This window comes from Bos javanicus, chromosome 9, assembly GCF_032452875.1.
Source record: "Bos javanicus breed banteng chromosome 9, ARS-OSU_banteng_1.0, whole genome shotgun sequence".
Classification (NCBI taxonomy): domain Eukaryota; kingdom Metazoa; phylum Chordata; class Mammalia; order Artiodactyla; family Bovidae; genus Bos; species Bos javanicus.
The window spans coordinates 62,700,080-62,704,694 of record NC_083876.1 but is presented as its reverse complement, the minus strand read 5'-3'; the positions used below and the strand labels follow the sequence as shown (position 1 = coordinate 62,704,694).

At 41.8% G+C, this 4,615-nt stretch overlaps 1 pseudogene; it reads right to left on the bottom strand.

Moving 5' to 3' along the window:
- Positions 1-1,367: 1,367 nt before the first annotated feature.
- On the bottom strand, positions 1,368-3,518 carry LOC133253986 (large ribosomal subunit protein uL16-like; annotated as a pseudogene).
- Between the last annotated feature and the right edge of the window lie 1,097 nt (positions 3,519-4,615).

Below are 4,615 nucleotides of genomic sequence, written 5' to 3'. Positions count from 1 at the left end.
GTTAATTGAATTACCTTCACTTATACCATGGACTATCATATGCCCATTAAACAGAATCCTGATATGGAAAACTTGTAAATAAATTACTGAGAGAAAAAAGCAAAATGGAAAACCATCCAACTAAGTGGCATGAATAGATTTGTTAAGAAAATAAGAGTAGTAATAAGCATACATTGCTTATATATACAGAAGAAATTTTTTTTTTTTTTGGTCACTGCATGGCTTGCAGAATCTTAGTTCCCCAACCAGGGATTGAACCTCAGTTCCTGGCAGTGAGAGTATGGATTTCTAACCACTGGATCACCAGGGAAAATAATATTTTAAGACTAAGTAAACCATTGCTGAGCCAAGTAACAGGGTGGGACGTGATCTTGGAGGTTAGAAATGGAGGAAGATGTTTATTTTTTATTTTATATCTTTATTTTCTGGTTGAAAATTTTATGCAAACACAAATTATATTTATAATTTTAAAATTAATGGCACCTAATTAGCAATCAAAAGAAGTCTCAGAACCATGGATATTTGGAATTTACAAATCAAATTTAAGTCTTTCTTCCCTGTCCACTTGCCCTTATATGTATAAAAAGATGCATTTTAATAAGACTGGTAAATACAGGGAAATTTTTGAACTCGCTTCTCCTACCCCTCACACCACTTCTCATAGGGCTGTTAAAAAGTAATCATGTTCTTCTCCTTAACAAGAAGCTTTTCTGGGGATGCATGAGGAAGAGGTTCAAAAATTCATATTTATTAAAAACACACCTCCCACAAGCTTCACATTGAACTAGGAGCTTAAGAGTTAAATGATTCACAAAACAAAGGTTTTGAATAATAGGATGATTAGAGCAAATTTAGAGGAGTTGGCTATAACTTTTTTGAAAATATGATTTGTGCCCACTGGTGGGTGGGGCAAGAAAGAGGTTATTTAGGCTTTTTTTTCTTTCTTTTTTACAAAATAGGTACAATGGCCATGAGTCAGAGGGAAGGAGGGGAAGGTAGAAATTCGGTAACTCTACGTCTGGAACCATATTATTTGAAGGATCCCAAAGTGATGGTTAGAAATGCAAATTTCTAGAGCCCAACTTCAGTCCATTTAATCAGACTTTCTAGAGGTGTGGCCTGAGAATTTGCATTTAGGTCAAAATTTTCAAGTGAATTTATGCACACTAAAGTTTTAGAGTTTCTCCTGTAAGATAATTCAGATACTGAAGAATAAATCGTATCTGGAGTCAGATGTAATCTTCTTACATTAATTTTTCTCTTTAGAATTCTAGGAAGGTGGTAAGGTCCCATATCAAGCACTGCACTAGATGACAGTGAGTGAACTCATGGTGAAGAAATTGAGAAAAGATTCGATTATGTTAAAAAACAATCGGACTGGAAATTTAGAATCTCTTGCTGCTGCTGCTGCTAAGTTGCTTCAGTTGTGTCCAACTCTGTGCGACCCCATAGACGGCAGCCCACCAGAGCAGATGATTAAAAAAAACAATATTGTGACAAAATGTAAGAGCAAAGACAAAATTAAATCAGATCTAAAGCACAGTTTGTTAACGAGAAAGCTAGAGCCTGCGTTTTTGCAGTTCATCTGATATAGTGTAACAACTGAACATCCATCTTGCCATCTTTTGATTCTACTTGCCATAACTTTTGATTATAGATAATTTGGTTGACAAAACACGAATTCCCCAAAATATTTGAAAGGCAGCTGCAAATAGGTTCTTAGAGGTGTGCTGTGCTAAGTCGCTCAGTTGTGCCTGACTCTGTGACCCCATTGACTGTAGCCTCCCAGGCTCCTCTGTCCATGGAGATTCTCCAGGCAAGTATACTGGAATGGGTTGCCATACATTTTTCGAGGGGATCTTCCCAACCCAGGTATCGAACCCAGGTCTTCCACATTGCAGGCAGATTCTTTACCATCTGGAGAAGAGCATGGCAACCCATTTCAATATCCTTACTTTAGTTCAGTTCAGTCACTCAGTCATGTCTGACTCTTTGCAACTCCATGGGCTGCAGCATGCCAGGCCTCCCTGTCCTTCACCAACACCCGGATCTTGCGCAAACTCATATCCATCTAGTCAGTGATGCCATCCAACCATCTCATCCTCTGTCATCCCCTTCTCCTTCCTGCTTCAATCATTCTCAGCATCAGGATCTTTTCCAATGAGTCAGTCCTTTGCATCAGGTGGCCAAAGTATTGGGGTTTCAGCTTCAGCATCAGTCCTTCCAATGAATATTCAGGACTGATTTCCTTTAGGATGGACTGGTTGGATCTCCTTGTAGTCCAAGGGACTCTCAAGAGTCTTCTCCAACACCACAGTTCAAAAGCATCAATTCTTCAGTGCTCAGCTTTCTTTAGGGTCCAACTGTCTTATCATGTATGGATAAGACTAGTCATCTAGTCTAGTTGACTAGACGGACATTTGTTGGTAAATAATGTCTCTGCTTTTTAATACGCTGTCTAGGTTGGTCATAACTTTTCTTCCAAGGAGCAAGTGTCTTTTAATTTCATGGCTTCAGCCACCATTTGCAGTGATTTTGGAGCCCCCCAAAATAAAGTCTCTTACTGTTTCCCCATCTATTTGGCATCAAGTGATGGAACTGGATGCCATGATCTTAGTTTTCTGAATATTGAATTTTAAGCTAACTTTTTCACTCTCTTTCATTTTCATCAAGAAGCTCTTTAGCTCTTCTTCACTTTCTTTTTTTGTTTGTTTCAGTTTTTTGTGGTTTTTTTGGTTTTTGTTTTTGTTTTTTTTTACAGGAAATAGCATTTATTGGTGAGCATGATTAAGGAGGAGACAGCGCTGATGCTCATGAGTGCAGGGCCCGCCATTTGTCCAGGAGACCACGATTAGAGATGTATTTGACCCCACAGCTGTCCAGGATGAGTCGCTTTTCTGCCACAAGGTTTTCAAATTCATCTGTGTTGAACTTGGTAAATCCCCACTTCTTGGAGATGTGGATGTTCTGGCGGCCAGGGAACTTGAACTTTGCCCGGTGGAGGGCTTCAATCATATGCTCCTTGTTCTGCAGCTTGATGCGGATGGACATTATGACCTGGCCAATGTGGGCCCTGGCCACTATGCCCTGGGGCTTTCCAAAGGCACCACACATACCTGTCTGGAGTCTATCAGCTCCAGTGCAAGACAACGTCTTGTTGACGCAGATGACATGAAAGAAGTCGAGCCACACTCGGATGTGAAAACCATCTTTGCCACAGCTTTTCACCATGTGCTTGTTGGCACAAATATAGGCAGCCTCCAGGGCTTCAGAGGAGAGCTGCTCATACTCATATGACACCATGTGGCCCCAGAGTGGGAACTCATCCACTTTGGCTTGCTTATGCCCCAAGTCAAAGATGCGGATCTTAGCATCAGGGACACCTCAGCAGAAGCAGGACTTTGGGTACAGCTTGTTCTTCCAATACCCGTAATACCGGGTGGGGAGACAGCCCATGGCGACACCAGGATCTTCAGTGGCATGCTGAAGGGAAAGAGCTCTTCTTCACTTTCTGCCATAAGGGTGGTGTCATCTCCGTATCTGAGGTTATTGATATTTCTCCTGGCAATCTTGATTCCAGCTAATGCCTCATCCAGCCCAGAATTTCTCATAAAGTATTCTGCATATAAGTTAAATAAGCATGGGGACAATATACAGCCTTGATGTACTCCTTTACCTATTTAGAACCAGTGTGTTGTTCCATATCCACTTCTGTTTCTTCTTGGCCTGCATAAACATTTCTCAGGAGGCAGGTTAGGTGGTCTGGTATTTCCATCTCTTTAAGAATTTTCCACAGTTTGTCGTGATCTACACAGTCAAAGGCTTTGGCATAGTCAATAAAGCAAAAGTAGATACTTTTCTTGGAGAAGGCAATGGCAACCCACTCCAGTACTCTTGCCTGGAGAATCCCATGGATGGAGGAGCCTGGTAGGCTGCAGTCCATGGGGTCGCTAAGAGTTGGACACAACTGAGCGATTTCACTTTTCACTTTCATGCATTGGAGAAGGAAATGGCAACCCACTCCAGTGTTCTTGCCTGGAGAATCCCAGGGACGGGGGAGCCTGGTGGGCTGCCATCTCTGGGGTCACACAGAGTCGGACACGACTGAAGCGACTTCACAGCAGCAGCAGCAGATACTTTTCTGGAACTGTCTTGCTTTTTCCATGATCCAACAGATGTTGGCAATTTGATCTCTGGCTCCTCTGCCTTTTCTAAAGCCAGCTTGAACATCTGGAAGTTCATGGTTCATGTACTGTTGAAGCCTAGTTTGGAGAATTTTGAGCATTACTTTATTAGCGTGTGAGATGAGTGCAATCGTGCAGTAGTTTGAGCATTCTTTGGCACTGCCTTTCTTTGGGATTGGAATGAAAACTGACCTTTTCCAGTCCTGTGGCCACTGCTGAGTTTTCCAGTATCCCAGTTTGCTGGCATATTGAGTGCAGCACTTTCACAGCATCATCTTTTAGGATTTGAAATAGCTCAACTGGAATTCCATCACCTCACTAGCTTTATTCATAGTGATGCTTCCTAAGGCCCACTTGACTTTGCATTCCAGGATGTCTGGCTCTAGGTGAGTGTTCACACCATCACAATGTGGTTATCTGGGTCATGAAGA